Here is a 19,587-nt window from a genome sequence, read left to right as displayed (position 1 = left end):
TTGTACCCTCTCAAAAGAGTGGAAGTCAGCCTGTGGCCTACTAACTATTACTTTAGTGGCACACTGCAGATTGTAAGGACTTATAAGATATTAGCTTAGGGATCAGGGTTAATTTCACATATTTTAGAGCCGCTCATGAAATTTAATCCATCTGACAGCCCATCTATCATCATGTAGTCTAAGGTTTTCCTGCTTGCTATTTACCACACCACCAGTGGTTAGCACTGCTGCCTCACAGCGCCTGAGACCCGGGTTCAATTCCCGACTCAGGCGACTGACTGTGTGGAGTTTGCATGTTCTCCCCGTGTCTGCGTAGGTTTCCTCCGGGTGCTCCGGTTTCCTCCCACAGTCCAAAGATGTGCAGGTCAGGTGAATTGGCCATGCTAAATTGCCCGTAGTGTTAGGTGAAGGGGTAAATGTAGGGGTTGCGCTTCGGCGGGTCGGTGTGGACTTGTTGGGCCGAAGGGCCTGTTTCCACACTGTAAGTAATCTAATCTAATCTAATCAATTTTCATGTCTTCTGCAAACTTACTGATTAAACTCATGTCTAGATCATTTATGTACACCATTAACAGCAAGGGACCCAGCACTGTACCCTGTCTGCAAAGCTTTTGAACAACGTATTTATCTGAATGTCACGTAGGCAGCCCTCCACCGCACCTTCTCCACCTCCCACTCCACTGCTTTAAAACCAAACTCCCCCAAACGCAATAAAGGCAGGGTCCCCCTTGTCCTCACCTACCACTCCACCAGTCTCCAAATTCAAAGTATCATCCTTAAATACTTCTGCCAACTCTAATTAGACACCATCACCAAGAACATCTTCCCCTCCCCACCCCTCTCTGCCTTCACAAGGACCTTTCACTTTGCCAATCCTTGGTTCACACCACTCTCCCCACCAAACATCCCGACCACCCCCCCCACCCCCACCCCCAGGTACCTTCCACTGCTACCGTCAGCAAAATCTCTATCCAGGTCCCCAAACAGTCCTTCTAGGTGAGACAGAGGTTCACCTGCCTCTCCTCCAACCTAACTTACTGTATCCAGGGCTCCCAATGTGGTCAGGGCACGTTTTGCCAAACATCTCAGTGGGGCCTACCGGGGCTGACCTGACCTCCCAGTCATCGCCCATTTTAATTCCCCTTCCCACTCCTTTCTGACATGACTATCCTTGGCCTCCTCCATTGCCACACTGCAAATTGGAAGATCAACACCTGAGCAGCCCACACCCCAGAGGTCTCAGCACTGAGTTCTCCAATTTCAACTAATCTCCCTTCCCATCCCCTGACTCCCCTCCCAGACCATCCCCCCTTCCATCCCTCTGATCCAGCCTTCCTTCCTTCATTCCTCCCAAAGACCAACCAGGTCATACCCTCTTCCTGTGTTATCCTATCCCTACGTCACCACTTGCTCCACCACCCACTAAATACCCTCCCCCACCCCCAACCCCTTTATCTGCAGCCTCCCTTACACACAACCCGAGTCTTGGAGACAGGTTAGACATGAAACGTTGACTTCTCCACCTCCTCAAGCTACCTGCTTGCTTTGTTCTTCCAGCTTCCCACTTGTTTACCTTGGATTTCGGCATCTGCAATTTTTTTGTCTCTGCAAAGCTTATCTGCCAAGTCTGAGGCTAATGTCATGAACTATACTGTGCAGTTCTGTATTGCTGATGCTTGACCAGGTACTCTATGGTCCTCTAAATTTGTTCCCAGTGACATGTATCCCACAATGCATTAACGATTATTTACATTTACAATGTTTGAGAGACGCAAGCTAACATTGGACAAGAGCATTGCCACAGGGGCTTGGTACCTCATTAATGAGGTGAGTTTGGGATGAATGTATTAAAAAACCTCTCTGAAACCCTCATGAACATGGAGAGAAATGACATTTGTCTGATTTCCAGTCAGATTCAGCCCTAAGGGTTTCTTAATCTTTTCATGGGATGTGGATACCACTTGCAAGGTCAGCATTAGTTATCCATTCCTAATTGTCCTCGAACAACTGGTTTTCAGAATATCTCCAATCAAAATGTGTGGCGCTGGAAAAGCACAGCAGGTCAGGCATCATCCGAGGAACAGGAGAGTCGATGTTTTAGGCATAAGCTCTTCATCAAGAATGTGGGGGTGGGGGCCCAAGGGGGCTGAGAAATAAATGGGATGGACATGGGGATGGGAGAAAGTAGCTTGGAAGGCAATAGGTAGATGAAATTGAGCGGTGATGGTGATACGTCAGAGTGGAAGGTGGAGCGGAGAGGTGGCAAGGAAGATGGACAGATAGCACAGTTCAAGAGGGTGGTGCCAAGTTGGAGGTTTGGATCTGGGATAGGTGGGGGGAGGCGACATGAGGAAACTGGTGAAATCAACAATGATGCTGTGGGGTTGGACGTTCCAAAGCATAAGATGAGGCGTTCCTCCTCTAGGCTTCCAGTAGCTTGGATTTGGGGGTGGAGGAGGTGCAGGACTGGCATTTTCTTGGCGGAATGGGAGACGGTTTTGAAGTGGTCAGCCATAGTGTGATGGAGTTGGGTGCGTGTGTCTAGGAGATGTTCTTTGAACTGTTCCACAAGTTGGCGTCCTGTCTCCCCAATGGAGAGGAGACCAAGGGCACAGTAAATGAGGTGTTTGGATATGCAGGAAAATCTCTGCCGGATATGAAAGGATCCTTTGTGGCTTTGGATAGAGGTGAGGGGGGAGGTGTGGGTACAGGTTTTGCACCTCTAGCGATGGCAAGGGAAGATGCTGGGAGTGGAGGGTGGGTTGGTGGGGGGCTGTGGACCTGACGAAGGAGTCACAGAAGGAATGGTCTCTGTACAAAGCTGATGGGTTGGAGAGGGAAATATGTCTCTGGTGGGGTCAGAATGTAGGTGGTGGAAATGAGAGCAGACGATGTGTTGTATATGGAGATTGGTGGGGTGGAAGGTGAGGACCCAGGGAGGGGGAGGGTTCTATCCTTGCTGCAGTTGGGGTTCAAGGGCAGAGGTAATTATATCAATATATATTATAGTAATATAGATATATATTAACAAAGCCAAAAATCTTGTATGCTTTTATGTGTGCCATTAAAACAATAGGATGTAGAGCAGAGTTCGATAGATTCAGGACCAATTCCTGCGGATTGGAGGGTGGCTAATGTTATACCACTTTTTAAGAAAGGTCGGAGAGAGAAAGCAGGAAATTATAGACCAGTTAGACTGACCTCAGTGGTGGGAAAGATGCTGGAGTCTATTATAAAGGATGAAATTATGACACATCTGGTTAGCAGTAACAGGATAGGTCAGAGTCATCATGGATTTATGACGGGGAAATCATGATTGACTAATCTTCTGGAATTTTTTGAAGATGTAACTCTGAAGATGGATGAGGGAGATCCAGTAGATGAGGTGTAACTGGACTTTCAGAAAGCTTTTGATAAAGTCCCACATAGGACGTTAGTGAGCAAAATTAGGGCTCATGGTATTGGGGGCAAAGTACTACCCTGAATTGAAAGTTGATTGGCTGACAGGAAACAAAGAGTAGTGATAAATGGCTCCATTTTGGAATGGCATGCAGTGACCAGTGGGGTACCGCAGGGATCAGTACGAGGACCGCAGCTTTTTACAATATATGTTCATGATATAGAAGATGGGATTAGCAATAACATTAGCAAATTTGCTGATGATACTAAGCTGGGTGGCAGGGTGAAATGTGATGAGGATATTAGGAGATTACAGGGTGACCTGGACAAGTTAGGTGAGTGGTTAGATGCATGGCAGGTGCAGTTTAATGTGGATAAATGTATGGTTATTCACTTTGGTGGCAAGAACAGGAAGGCAGATTACTATCTAAATGGAATCAATTTAGATAAAGAGGCAGTACAGAGAGATCTGGGTGTTCTTGTACACCAGTCAATGAAGGTAAGCATGCAGGTACAGCAGGTACAGCAGGTAGTGAAGAAGGCTAATAGCATGCTGGCGTTCATAACAAGAGGGATTGAGTATAGAAGGGCCCTGCAGTTGTACAGGGTCCTGGTGAGACCACACCTGGAGTACTGTGTGCAGTCTTGGTCTCCAAATTTGAGGAAAGACATTCTGGCTATTGAGGGAGTGCAGCATAGTTTCATGAGGCCAATTCCTGGAATGGCGGGATTACCTTACACTGAAAGACTGGAGCGACTGGGCTTGTATACCCTTGAGTTTAGAAGACTGAGAGGTGATCTGATTGAGACATATAAGATTATTAAAGGTTTGGACACTCTGGAGGCAGGAAACATGTTTCCGCTGATCGATGAGTGCTGAACCAGAGGACACAGCTTAAAAATATGGGATAGACCATTTAGGACAGAGATGAGTAAAAACTTCTTCACCCAGAGAGTGGTGGCTGTGTGGAATGCTCTTCCCCAGAGGGCAGTGGAGGCCCAGTCTCTGGATTCATTTAAGAAAGAGTTGGATAGAGCGCTCAAGGATAGTGGAATAAAGGGTTATGGAGATAAGGCAGGAACAGGATATGATTAAGGATGATCAGCCATGATCATATTGAATGGTGGTGCAGGCTCGAAGGGCAGAATGGCCTACTCCTGCACCTATTGTCTATTGTCACAGGCTGACTTCTACTTTTCCAAATTATTTCAATTTCCATTACAGTCAAATTCAGAATATGAGCATATGTAACTTGAGAGATTTACAAGCATATTGCTGTTCAGTTGACAGTATTTGTGGAATCATGAAAGCTTATATTGACATCTACACTTAATTTTCTTATGTATTCTACATTGTTTATTTCAATAAGAATGCCTTTCATAGCATCATTGTTTTACTGTGGTGGTTTTGGAAAGTCTTGTACAGCACTGTTGAAACAATTTGTGAATGTTAATGAGAATTCCCTAAATCCTACGTGCTTGCATATTTTTGCCAGTGATAACCTTTTCTGTCTTCCCTCCTTTCTCTAGTTCATTCCTATTTCTGTTTTCTCCCTCTCTTCCTTCCCTGCATTATTATTTTCTGTTTGCTAGTGATTCCTATTGTGGATAATGGTTCACTTCAAGACAAAATTGAAGCCAAAACATTCCAGTGTCCAATGAAATGCAGTAGACTCTAGGGCAATTACATTGAAGTTTCACCTATCACATCTGAGAGACAAAAATGAAATTATGTGTTCATTCAGGAAGGAAAATGCTGAGGCAACAAAGAAGCAATAGAATATCAGGAGATTTAATTTAGTTTAAGAACTTTTTGAGACAGTAGGTGAACTAAAACTAATTTAACATTATTCAACAGCAATCAATGAGGAAACAATGGATTTTGGAAGGTGCATGGGCACATAAAATGCAGTGAGTGAACTTCCCATCATCATTTACCAATCTGAAAGAATTTCATTTGCAGAGATGAGAAGGCATCGGCCTGCTCTTGGGTTTTGTGATGCCCTTAAGTGGACCTAATGTTATTTTACCCCTGGATTGGGGGTGGGGGCAAGGGAACAACCTCAGGGATCAATTGGGGGCACACCTTCGGGTCATCTACTGACAGGTCTGGAGACAGTAAATGCCATTCAGCATATTAAATTTACAGCACCCAGATTCTTGATCCTGCAATGTCACAGATATAAGTCATTCAGGTTTATGCCTCAGAATTTCTAAAGCACAGACAATAATTGTCTATTTTCTCAGAATAATGGATTGTTATGGGGAAAGTTATTTTAATCTACAAAAACACTAGAAAAGTTGATGTCCCTTTTCAATGTTTAGGATTACTCAGCAAGGCTGATGCCAGGCCTGTATACTTCTAATCTTTTCTTTTTATTCAGGAAAATAACATTAGAATAATTGACTTATCCTTTTATAAAGAAAAAAGTTACATCAAATTTCCATGTTCGCTCAGCCAATACAAAAGATAAAGTCACCAGTATCACCAATTAATTATGGAGTAATCTTCTTCCAAGTTGTGTTTCTATTGTGGTAAAATCCATTCCAATTGCATGATGATGTTTCAATTGGGTTAATTCTGGAAGTTCTTACATTTTTCAGATCCCTTTCCTACTCTAATCAGCAGGCATTTTAAAGCCATATTAAGATTTTCAATCACTGAATTAAGTTACTCTCTCTTTTGCTCTCTGCTGTGGGCTTCAGCCTCTCAACTGGAAATTTAGAAAAAAACAAACCATTAAACGGATTTGTGATTAGCTAAGTTGCAAGTCAAAAGAACACATAAAGATGTGATTGATAATATAATCCATTAGCTCTAAAATGGAGTAATAATCCTTCTAAAATAAAATGAAGTATTAATATTCAAAATGGCATTTCCATCCTGAAAGAATATTGAATTGAAATCATCCATTTAGCTGGTGAGAAAATGTGATATATACTAAGGCTGCACTATATGTCTTGAAAAGATGTAGGTTACTAAATGAAATTCAGCATGAATTTGTTAAAATCAAATCAGGTTTGACTAAATTGATTGAATTCTTTAATAAAATATTGGAAATGGTTGATAAAGTACACAGTTAATGCTGTGCATATGGGCTTGCAAAAGCATTTGATGAACTACGAAATAGTAGACTTGATAGCAAAATTAAAGGATTTTAGAAATAGTGACACCACCGATATAAAATTGGATAAGCAGAGAGGAACAGTGAATGGTTGTTTTTCAGAATATTATGCACAAGTATTTCCCAGGGATCTGCAGAATCCAGGACTGTTGCTAATGTTATATATTCATGATCTTCACTTTGAATTATGGACATCATTTAAAGCTTGCGGATCAATGCAAAAAGTCAAAATTGTGGCAAATAGTAGGATAGTAACAGACTTCAGGAAAGGTAGTAAGAGGAAATCATGGCTAACTAATCTATTCAAGTTTATTAAGGATGTCACTTGCAGAATAGATAAGGGAGAACTTGTTGATGATGTGGTAGTTGGATTTCAAGAAGACTTTTGATAAAGTCCCACATAAGGGGCTAATGGACGCATGACACTAAGAGTACTATATTACCATGGACCCCCTTTCTGTCAGGAATCTGGGGTGGAGGGTGCTGCATACAGCAGTCCCCTGCAACTGCAGATTGTGGCAGTTCACAGACTCCCAGCCCAATTGCTCATTCTGTGGTGCTGTGGTGTCCGTGGACCATGTATATATGGGGTGTGGGCATTTGCACTCCCTTTTTAGTTTTCTAGAAAACCTTCTCTTCTGCTTTTGTTTGAACTTCAGTCCCACGCTCCTGATCTTTGGGCACCTGAAGCAGAGTGAGGAGGGTAGGTCAGAGGACCTCTTTGTGGGTCTGCTCCTGGACCTGGCCAAACTGGCCATAAACTGGTCCAGGCAGCAGGCCATGGAGAGGGTCATTATGGCCGATTGCCTGCCCCTCTTCCGTGGTTATGCTCAAGCCTGGGTATCCCTGGAGAAGGAGCATGCGGTGTCTACCAACACCCTTGAGCTGTTCAGGGATAGGTGGGAACCGCAGGGAGAGGAGTGTTTTTTACCCCCAACTCTTTTTTGATTTAATCCCAGCCCTGACCTTCACTGTTTTGATCTTGCAGCATTGCCCTTTGATGAGAAGGGCACTGCTTGTCACTGGCCACTTTGGTGTTTCCTTTCTTCCTGGTGGTGGGAAATAAATAACAATATATGCACCTGTTGTCTTTCACTGTGTCTCACACCTGCACACACACATCATGGGTGCTGTGAAAATATAAGCACTACCACCGCTAGGTGGTATTGTCGGGGGAGAAAAAAGCAGAGAGACAAAAATATACTGGCATGGATTTGGAATTAGCTGACAGACCAGAAACCCAGTGAGTGGGTATTAATGCTCTTTTTCTGGATGGCAGGTGGTGGCTAGTAGCATACTGGCAGCCCAGCTACTCAGATATTTATAAATTATCTGGATTAGGGAATCAAATGCAATACTTCCAAGTTCATTGATGATACAAAACTGGGAGGGATTGTGAGATATGAAGTGGATGCAAGCAGGCTTCAGGGCAATCTAGATGAGTTGAGTTTAGATGAACACATTGCTGATGTAACGTAACATAGATAAAGGTGAAGTTATGCACTTTAGTGTGAAAAACAGAAAGACCAAGTATTTTTTAAATGGTGATATGCTGGGAAATGTGGATGTACAAAAGGATCTTGGTCTTCTTGTACATTAGTCAATGCAAGCAACTCGTCAGGTGCAGCAAACAATTAGGAAGGCCTAAGAAGGCTTAAGTGTTGGCCTTATTTGCAAGAGCATTTGAGTTCAGAATGGTGGGCTATCCTACTGCAGTTATTAGGGGTTTTGATAAGACTGCACCTGGGGCATGCGTCAGTTTAGGTCTCCTTGCCCAAGTGAGACTATACTTGTGATACATGGGGTGCAACAAAGATTCACTCAGCTGATACAGGGGAGAGATTATTTAGGTTGAGCCTTTATTCAGTACAGTTTAGAAGAATGAAAGGGACTATTTAAATATATAAAAATCAAAAAGGGCTCAACTGAAATATGCAGGGAGGGTGGTTGTCTGATTTGGGGAGTCCTGAACCAGGGTTCACAGTCTCAGGATTTAGGACTGAGGTGAGGAAATATTTCTTCACTCAGAGCATGATCAACCTGTGGATTTTATGACCAGAGAAGGCTGTAGAGGCCAGGTCATTGAGTTTATTCAAGAAAGAGACAGATACATTTTTAGATATTAAAGGCATCAAGAGGTATGGAGAGAAAATAGGGGCATGGTGTTGAGGTAGAGGATCAACCATGATCATATTGAACAATGGAATAGGCTCAAAGCACCAATTGGTCTACTCCTCCTAATGTCTGTTTCTAAATTGGCAACACATAGATTAACAATCTTCTCTAGCCTCTTCTATCAAACAGAAAATACGGAAGCCTGAACACACACACCAGCAGGTTCAGGAATAACTTCTTCTGAAGCCTTATTCGACTGATGAATGGACCTTACTAACGCTGATCTCGCCTAATGTAATGTAATGATCTCGCCCTGTGCAATGTAATGTGTAAGCCTCTGTCTAGGTCTTTTTGATCTGTATGTCCTTGCTTACTATGATCTGCTTGTACTGTTGTAAACAAAGCTTTTTACTGTACCTTGGTACACGTGACAGTAAATCAATCAATCAATCAAATAAAGTAAAATGGACTATGAAGCCTTACTATATGGTTGGAAAAATAAGAAAATATGGTTTTGTAGTAATAATGTTGTTGAATGAGTAATCCAGACATCTTGGACAATACTTTGTAGATCACAGAATCATAGAATCCTTACAGTGTGGAAAAAGGCAACATATGGGTTAATATCCACAACAGCAGCTTGTGGAATTTAAATTGAATAAACATAATCTGGAATATTAAACTATTTTCAGTAATAGTGACCATGAAATTATTTCATGCACTAATATCATTTAGGGAAGGAAAGGGCTTGCCAGAGATTGTGTGTGTGCACATTTGTCTCTAAGAGAGTTAACTATAAGGACTTCCATAAAGTAGTATGGCCACTTCCTCTGATTCGTTTTGATATTTTAATTTTTTTTTCTTTATTCATTCACAGGATGAGGGCATCGCTAGCTAGGTTAGCATTTATTACCTACCTCTAATTGTCCAGGCACAGTTAAGAGTCAACCACATTGCTGTGCGTTTGGAGTCACATGTAGGCCAGACCAGGCAGGGATGGCAGATTTCATTCCCTAAAGGGCGTTAGTGAACCAGATGAGGATTTTTCCTGACAATTGACAATGAATCAATTGTCATTATTAAACTCTTGATTCTAGATATTTATTGAATTCAAAATTAGCAATCTGCCAGGGCAGAATTAAACCTGGGTCTCTGGATTAATAGTCTTGCGATAATGCTACTAGGACATTGCCTTTGCTTATTTTCAAGTAATCATTGTATACATTTTTAAAGAATTTATGGATTTTGACTCAATAATGGTTTGTGGAGGAGCATTCCATAAGCTGACAATCCATGCAAAGAAATGGATTGCTTGTTCCTTGCCTTCAAGGCAGTAAATGGTGCATAGCAATGAACATGTAAATAGAAGACATTCCTTAAAAAGAGGGAACTTTACAGTCTATTTTCAGAAAGAAAAAAATTGAGAACATTGCAGACAGTGTCTTTGATGTGATATTTCAAATGCCTGTGACTGCAGATAACAGGGATCTTTAGATTAGGTTTAAGGTTTTGGAGCACAGCATGTGGTACTGATGTTTAATTGATAATTTACTGTTGTGAAATATCATTTTTAATTTCACCGCAGCAAATTATCACATCAGGAGTTGGTGATGCTATCAGCAATGACCTCAGTACTCAAGTCTACTTAGCACAAAAAAAATTTTAAAATGTCAAGGTAGTTAAGGAAAGATCTCGAAAAATTTCCTCAGAAAGCAGTTCATTGAAAACTTACTTTCAATTATCATGAAAGGAACTGCCCATACATATAAGAATATTTTTATATAGCCCTGAGGTTGAGAGCAAAGCTTGAATATCCACAAAAGGTGACCATGATTTTCAGAAATACTTACATTTTTAAAAAAAATTAACGTAAATCACAAACAATTTCACTGATGGCCGGATGGTGTATGTTTCTCACCTTTGAAATGAAGTAAGGCACAGACTGACAAAAGTATGCAACATATTTGTAAGTTTGGTTCAGTTGGCACACCCGATATTAAAAGCTTTGGGTCAAGTCCTGCTCCAGGACACATTAAACTGCTACCCACTTACTGAACAATAAACCATATGTTTTAGGCTTTTATTCAGGGCTTCCTTTTAGGAGTCAGTGATTTTCTCAGTTTTTGATGTTTTCTAACCATAATAAAGAAAATTAAGACCTTAGCTTTTCATGCTATTTTCAACATATCACTAATGTTAAATAAGTAATGTTATTCATTTGATTCCTGTGAACCACAGAAGATCCCATACAGGCTGCTTCAGACCCTGGTTGGGTGGCTGCAATTTCCATTCAGGTCTAGAACCTTCCTGCAGTGAGCACAAGGTGCAACCTGAAGCTCATTGTAATCAGTGCAAATAAGCCATTGAAGTATCTGAAATCCATTACTTACACTCCCAATAAGAGTGTTTTGCATGAAGTCAAGGAGGCACAGCTGTTTGGCAGCACCAGCTGTTACTGGTAGAAGTTCTTACTTTCTGCCTAAAGATGTTGTAATTATTTGAAGAACAAAAGAATTCAAAATGATTTGATCTGGAAAGCACTGCCTGAAGTAATGTTGGGTACAGACTCATTTATAACTTTCAAAAGGACATTGGATGTAAACTTGGCAAAATTTGCAGGTGTGTGGGAGAAGAACAGAGTGGTGTGATTAATTTGCATGCTCTTTCAATGTAGTGCCACTGACACGTTCTTCTGAAATGTCTTTTTCTGTGCAATGCGATTCTATAGCAAAAGATATTTTGTAGCTGTTCTTAAATGCTGGATTGCAATTATCATGGAAAAGGGTACATTACGTTCTTCAGTAATGCGACAGTTGCATTCTTCTGCAAGCTTGCACTACAGAAAATCACGTTGTAGAAGATTGCTATAGAAAATTGCTATACCTGTTCAGTAGAAAGCTCCTATGATCCAAACATGTCCACAATTTGTCAATCATGTTACAGCTAACTCGTGTTGATGAAATGCACATTATACCAGAACAATGTGCACAGAAGTTATGCAACACATGTACAGAGTTTTGGTTTGATCACCTATGGAGTATAATGTCAAGTCCTGGACACCACATCTCTGAAAAGGTGGTTTGGCTTTGAAGCAGATGCAGAGTTAAGCTTAACAAGGTTATATCATGACAACAGGCTACGCAGACCAGGCTTCTATTCCATTCAATATACAAAATTAAGGTGTGATCTAATTGAAATAATTAAGATATGTAAACATAGATATAGTAAAGTTATTTCCTCTACTGGGGAAGTTTAGGAACTCAGAATAACCTGAAAATTAGAATTTGCTGTTCAGGGATGATGTCAAGAAACATTTGCAATAAAAAAGGTAGTGGAATCTGGGTAATTGCTCCAAAATCTGTTAAGGAGAAAGTGAGGACTGCAGATGCTGGAGATCAGAGCTGAAAACGTGTTGCTGTGAAAGTGCAGCAGGTCAGGCAGCATCCAAGGAGCAGGAGAATCGACGTTTCGGTCATGAGCCTTCTCCTGCTCCTTGGATGTCGCCTGACCTGCTGCGCTTTTCCAGCAACACACTTTCAGCTCCAAAATCTGTTAAGGCTGGATCAAGTGAAACCTTCAAAGTTTGATTGGTTTTATTCAGTAAAAGTATTATGGATTACAATCCAAGCTAAATAAATGACATGAAAGCACAGATCAATCATGATCTATCGAAAGGACAGACCAGATTTGACAGACCGGATGATTTATGTACTTCTTATTGTCTTTGACACCTGTGACCCTGGACAATCATTTGAATATTTCCTTCCTCCCTATCCAGCCATTGTGGATATTTGCTATTATATAGAGGAGAAACAGTAAAATATAAAGTCACCGTAGTCCTGCTCTCTCATTCCAGGGACACAACTGGTGGTTTATTTGATTTATTGGATTTATTTTTGTCACATATACCTAAGTAAAATGAAAGGTTTTGTTTTTGCATGCAATACAGGAAAATCATAAAATACAAGGCCATACAGATCATATGCTGATTGCTCAAAGCTGGGCATACAAAGCCATGGCTGCACAGGAGATATACAAAAGCAAGATCAATAATAGATTTGAAATTTGAGAGGTACATTCAGGAGTACTGGTGAGGAAGAAGCTTTTCTTGAACCTGTGGGTGCATGCATTTAAACTTTAGCATCTCCTATCAGATGGCAGAGGTTGGAAGAGATTATAATCAGGCTGGGAGGGGCCTTCAGTGGTGTTGGCTGCCTTTCCGTGGCAACAAAAATTTTGGATGGGAGGTTGGCTTGCATGACGGTCTGGGTTGTGTTCACAACTTTCTCTAGTTTCTTATCATCCGGGGCAGACCAGTGCTGCAGCTTAAATCAGTGGTGGTTTAACCTGTGGGTGACCACACCTCAGATAGGGAGAGAAGCTGAGAAGGAGATTCCTTCATTGTAACCTCAGAAAGTGCAGAAACTGAACCCATGCCATTGGCAGGAAGGTAAGGGAGGTGGGATCACATTCTTAAATAATTAAGGATGAGATTAGGGCAATATGGAGAGATGATGTAGGATTTAAGGAGCAAAATATTGAATCCGTTTGGGTGGAGATCAGGAATAGTAAGGGAAAGAAGTCACTGGTTGGAGTAATCTATAGGCTACCCAATAATAATGCTACAGTGGCACAGGCAATCAACCAAGAAATATCTGGTGCATGTAAGAATGGAATGGCAGTAGTCATGGAGAGCTTTAACATGCACATTAATTGGCTAAATCAAGTCAGTAGAAGCAGTCTTGAAGAGGAGTTCACAGAATCGATCAGTGATAATTTTCTTGAACAGCATGTTACCGAATGTACAAGGAAGCATGCAATCTTAGATCTGGTCCAGTGTAATGAGACGGATAAAACTAATGATCTCGTAGCTAATGATCCTCTCAGAAAGAGTGATCACAGTATGATCAAATTTCAGATATAATGGAGGGTGAAATAATATCATCTAAAAACAGGATGTTATGCTTAAACAAGGCAGACGAGAATGGGATGAGGAAAGAGTTGTCTGAATTGGACTGAGAACACAAGTTATATGGTGGAACATTGGAGAACTTTCAAAGAGATTTTTCACAGTGGTTAAGAAAAGTAAATTCTAGTCAAAAACAAGGATAGCAAGGTTAGGAAGAGCCAGCTTTGGATAATCAAGGAAATAAAGGAAGGTATCCAACTCACAGATCTGGCTTACAAAGTAGCCAGAAGTAGTGGGAAACTGGAAAATTGGAACACTTTAAAAAGCAACAAAGAACATGAAGCAAGCAAAAAGAAAGGAAAGATAGATTATGAATGCAAACTTGCACAGAATATAAAATTAAATAGGAAAAAAATTATCAATATATAAAACGGAAGAGGGTGGCGAAAGTGGACAGAGGTCCCTTGCAGGGTGGGGAATTAATATTGAGTAATGCTGAGACAACTGAGGCCTTGGATAACTATTTTGTGTCAGTCTTCACAGTGGAAGATGTATTGGACATGCCAAAGAATGTTGTTAAGGATATGATGGAAGGTGAGGACCTCAAATCAGTTGTTATCACTAAGTAGGTAGTGTTGAGGGTAGTAAGGTAGATAAGTCCCCTGGTCCTGGTGGAATGCATCCCATTATGCTGAAGGAAATGTTAGAAGTTACAATAGATGCGTTGGGGTGTTAATTTACTGAAATTCACTGGACGTCGGGCAGGTCCCGGCAGACGGGAAGACAGCGAAAGTCACGCTGCTGCTTAAAAAGGCAGGTAACTGTAGGCCAGTTAGCTTAGCATCTGTATTCAGGAAAACACTGCAGGCTTTCATTAAAGAAGTAATATAGAAGATTGATGAGGGAAGAACAATAGATGTGATCTATATGGACTTCAGTAAGGCATTTGACAAGGTTCCCATGGGAGACTGATTAGCAAGGTTAGATCTCATGGAATAAAGGGAGAACTCACCATTTGGATATAGAACTGGCTCAAAGGTAGAAGAAAGAGGGTGGTGGTGGAGGATTGTTTTTCAGACTGGAGGCCTGTGACCAGTGGAGTGCCACAAGGATGTGTGCTAGGTCCTCTACTTTTTGTCATTTACACAAATGATTTGGATGCGAGCATAAGAGGTACAGTTAGTAAATTTGCAGGTGACACCAGAATTGGAGGTGTAGTGGACAGCGAAGCGGGTTACCTCAGATTACAACAGGATCTTGACCAGATGGGCCAATGGGCTGAGAAGTGGCGGATGGAGTTTAATTCAGACAAATGCGAGGTGCTGCATTTTGGGAAAGCAAATCATAGCAGGGCTTATACACTTAATGGTAAGGTCCAAGGGAGTGTTGCTGAACAAAGAGACCGTGGAGTGCAAGTTCATAGCTCCTTGAAAGTGGAGTCGCAGGTAGATAGGATAGTGAAGAAGGCGTTAGATAAACTTTCCTTTATTGATCAGATTGTTGAGTATAGGAGTTGGGAGGTCATGTTGTAGCTGTACAGGACATTGGTTAGGCCACTGTTAAAATATTGCATGCAATTCTGGTCTTCTTTCTTTCGGAAAGATGTTGTGAAACTTGAAAGGGTTCAGAAACGATTTACAAGGATATTGCCAGGGTTGGAGGATTTGAGCTGTAGGGAGAGGTTGAACAGGCTGTGGTTGTTTTCCCTGGAGCGTTGGAAGTTGAGAGGTGACCTTATAGAAGTTTACAAAATTACGAAGGGCATGGATAGGATAAATAGACCAAGTATTTTCCCTGGGGTCAGGGAGTCCAGAACTAGGTTTATAGTAAGAGGGGAAAGATATAAAAGAGACCTATGGGGCAACTGTTTTACCAGAGGGTGGTACGTGTATGGAATGAGCTGCCAGAGGATGTGGTAGAGGCTGGTACAATTGCAACATTTAAGAGGCATTTGGATGGGTATATGAATAGGAAGGATTTGGAGGGATATGGGCCAGGTGTTGGCAGGTAGGACTAGATTGGGTTGGGATATCTGGTTGGCATGGACAGGTTGGGCCGAAGGATTTGTTTCCATACTGTACATCTCTATGACTCTATGACTCTAAGAAATAGTGAGACATCTGGATGGAAAGGGTTCCATCTGGCAGATGACGCATTAATTCAGGAAGGGAAGGTCATGTTTGACAAACTTACTGGCGTTCTCTGAGGATGTAACAAGTGCAGTGAATGAGGGGGAACAGGTGGATTTTGTATACTTGGATTTCCAGAAAATGTTTGATAAGGTGCCTCATAAAAGACTAATTCACAAGGTAAGAATGCATGGAGTTGTGGGAATGACTAGCATGGATAGAGTGAAGATTAGAGTGGCGCTGGAAAAGCGCAGCAGGTCAGGCAGCATCCAAGGAGCAGGAAAATCAACATTTTTGGGCTAGCATGGATATAAGACTGGTTAACCAATAGAAAGCACAGCGTTGGGACAAATGGGTGTTTCTCTCTTTGGAGATCAATGGCGAGCGGGTGCTGCAGGGATTGGTGTTGTGCCCACAACTGTTCATAATATATATAAATGATTTGGAAGAGGGGACCAAGTGTAACATATACAAATTTGCTGATGACACTAAATTGAGTGGAATGGAAAACTGCACAGAGGATGTGAAGGGTCTGCAGAGAGATTTAGGTAATTAAGTGAGTGGGCAAAGGTCTGGCAAATGGAGTGCAATGTTGGTAAATGTGAGGTTATCCACTTTGGAAGTAAAAAATAGGAGGTCAGAGTATTATTTAAATGGTGAAAGATTACAGCATGCTGCTGTGCAGAGGAACTTAAGAGTGCTTGTACATGTATTGCTAAAAGTTGATTTGCAGATGCAACAAGTAATCAGGAAGGCAAACAGAATATTGGCTTTCATTACTAGAGGGATTGAATTTAAGAGCAGGGAAGCTCTGCTGAAATTGTACAAGGTGTTGGTGAGGCCGCACTTGGAGTAGTGTGCTCAGTTCTGGTCTTCTTACTTGAGGAAGGATATATTGGTTTTGGAGGTCGTGCACTGGAAGTTTCCAGGTTGATTCCAGAGATGAGGGGATTATCCTATGAGGAAAGGCTGAGCTGCTTGGGACTGTAGTCACTAGAATTTAGAAGAATGAGAGGGGATCTTATAGAAACGTGTAAAATTATGAAAGGGACAGATAAGATAGAGGCAGGCAAGTTGTTTCCACTGGGGAAATGGCCTCAAAATTAGGGGGAGTAGCTTTAGGACAGAGATGAAGAGGAACTGCTTTTCACAGGGAGTAGTGAATCTATGGAATTCTCTGCCCAAGGAAGCAGTAGAGGCAGCATTGTTAAATATAATCAAGATACCAAATGGGTTTTCGCATGTTAGGGGAATTAAGGGTTATGGGGATAATGTAGGTAGGAGGAGCTGAGACAATGGATAGATCAGCCATGATTTTAATGAATGTTGGAGCATGCTCAATGGGTCAACTGGCCTACTCCTGCGTCTATTACTATGAATTATGAAACCATGTATAATTCTGCATAAGAAAACAGCTGTCAAGACAACTCAGCTAACTAATCTCCCAGGTGAAGCAATGTGGAATGGAGAAAACTAAGCAACAAAGGATGGAGTGTTACAGAAGTCTAAGCAACAATGGCTATGGTGAGATTTGAGGCAAAATTGTATGCAAAGTCCCAGGAGGGCTATCTCAATATTGGGTGTACCATGTGCCATCTTTTATGCTTTTGACGAATGGTAAAATGAATTTTAGTGGTAATTTGCCAATAAATGGCATTATTGTTTGTTAAAAGCCTTGTTAATGGCCAAACTTGCTTAATTAATATTTAGGTTCCTATCTGTCAAATGTGCTCAACAAACTAGATGTCCAGAAACTCTGTCATGGAAATCAGAGTGGGTACATGATGATCTCAGCTCACTGCTTGCTTCGCAGACCACTGAGCATCTATATCACAAGGTTTATTCCATGGCTACTGATCACAAGCACCCCATGTCCACAGACATTGGCAAACAAAATATGCCAGAGTCAGGTATTACATGAAATGCATGTTGATGGGTCAGCTATTACTTTCTGTGTCGGCATTCTGAGTAGGCTGTGCAGGAGTATGCAGGATATTTGGTACCTGGGGTTGAGATGAGTGCAAGCAGGGTTGGTGGTGACTGGGGTTGAGATGTGTACATGCAGAGTTAGTGGTGTCTGGGTATCAGATGAGCGCATGCAGGGTTAGTGCTGTCTGGGGTTCAGAATGGTGTTTGGAGTTGAGATAAGGGTAAGCAGGTTAATGGTGTCTGAAGTTGAGGTGAGTGTAAGTTGGGATTGAGATAATTAACCGTGAGTGAGGGGTGATGTTCAGGTAATAATGAGAGAGTTAGACCATGAGAATGAGAGGGAGATGGGTGCATTAACAGAGACAGAATGATTTTGAGTTATCAGAAAGAAAGTGGTGGCACTTAACTGGTGGAGTGGAGAAAGACATTGACCTTCTTCCTACAGTGCTGAGCATTTCTCCAGATAGCTGAGACTACACTGATCTGGGTGGCAATGTCTCATCAGATTGGTATAGTCTGGTATTGTGCCCTCCACTGCTGGGACGAGGAAATCCTGCCTCTGCACCAAAATTAAACAAAGAACCACAGAAACCAGAAATCTAAAGCAAAAACAAATTGTTGGAGAAACTCAGCAGAGCTGACAGCATCTAGCAGTGTTCTCAAGAAGGGTTACTAAACTTGAAATGTAAACTCTGCCATCTCTCCACAGATGCTGCCAGTTTCTCCAGCAACTTCTGTTTCTGCCTCTGCACCCCATCGTGTCTAGAGTTGGGTATCATTTTTCCCTGTGTTGACAATGCCTGGGGCAAATGTCAGGAACTGTGTAGTGCATCTCTGGAATGATAGTGCGTGCATAGGAGCAGGATGGGACTTTAATATGGTGCAGGCATGAAAATCAGTGTCAGTTCTGGGAGATCTGCTAACTAGTGAGTTGTTTCAGGATGATGCATGGAAAGTTGAAGCTATAAACAGATGTGAGAGATTGGGATGGAGTAATTAAGGAGGCGCATTCGGTAAGATGCAGGAGAAAATGCACTTGACAATAGAAAATAGACAATAGAAAATAGACAATAGACAATAGGTGCAGGAGTAGGCCATTCTGCACTTCAAGTCTGCACCACCATTCAATATGATCATGGCTGATCATCCTTAATCAGTATTCTGTTCCTGTCTTATCTCCATAACCCTTGATTCCACTATCCTTGAGAGCTCTACCCAACCCTTTCTTAAATGAATCCAGAGACTGGGCCACCACTGCCCTTTGGGGCAGAGCTTTCCACATAGCCACCACTCTCTGGGTGAAGAAGTTTCTCTTCATCTCTGTCCGAAATGGTCTACCCCATATTTTTAAGCTATGTCCTCTGGTTTGGCACTCACTGATCAGCGGAAACATGTTTCCTGCCTCCAGAGTGTCCAAACCTTTAATAATCTTATATGTCTCAATCAGATCCCCTCTCAGTCTTCTAAACTCAAGGGTATACAAGCCCAGCCGCTCCAGCCTTTCAGCATAAGGTAGTCCTATCATTTCCGGAATTGACCTCGTGAACCTATGCTGCACTCCCTCAATAGCCAGAACATCTTTCCTCAAATTTGGAGACCAGAACTGCACACAATACTCCAGGTGTGCTTTCACCAGGGCCCTTACATCTGCAGAAGAACCTCTTTGCTTCTATACTCAATCCCTCTTGTTATGAAGGCCAGCATGCTATTAGCCTTCTTCACTACCTGCTGTACCTGCATGCTTGCCTTCATTGACTGGTGTACAAGAACACCCAGATCTCTCTGTACTGCCCCTTTACCTGCCCCTAAACCGCCTTCGTGTTCTTGCCACCGAAGTGAATAACCATACAATTATCCATATTAAACTGCATCTGCCATGCATCTGACCACTCACCTAACCTGTCCAGGTCACCCTGTAATCTCCTAACATCCTCCTCACATTTCACCCTGCCACCCAGCTTAGTATCATCAGCAAATTTGC

Source organism: Hemiscyllium ocellatum, chromosome 31 (genome assembly GCF_020745735.1).
Source record: "Hemiscyllium ocellatum isolate sHemOce1 chromosome 31, sHemOce1.pat.X.cur, whole genome shotgun sequence".
In the NCBI taxonomy this organism is placed as follows: domain Eukaryota; kingdom Metazoa; phylum Chordata; class Chondrichthyes; order Orectolobiformes; family Hemiscylliidae; genus Hemiscyllium; species Hemiscyllium ocellatum.
Note: the sequence above shows the minus strand (reverse complement) of the source record.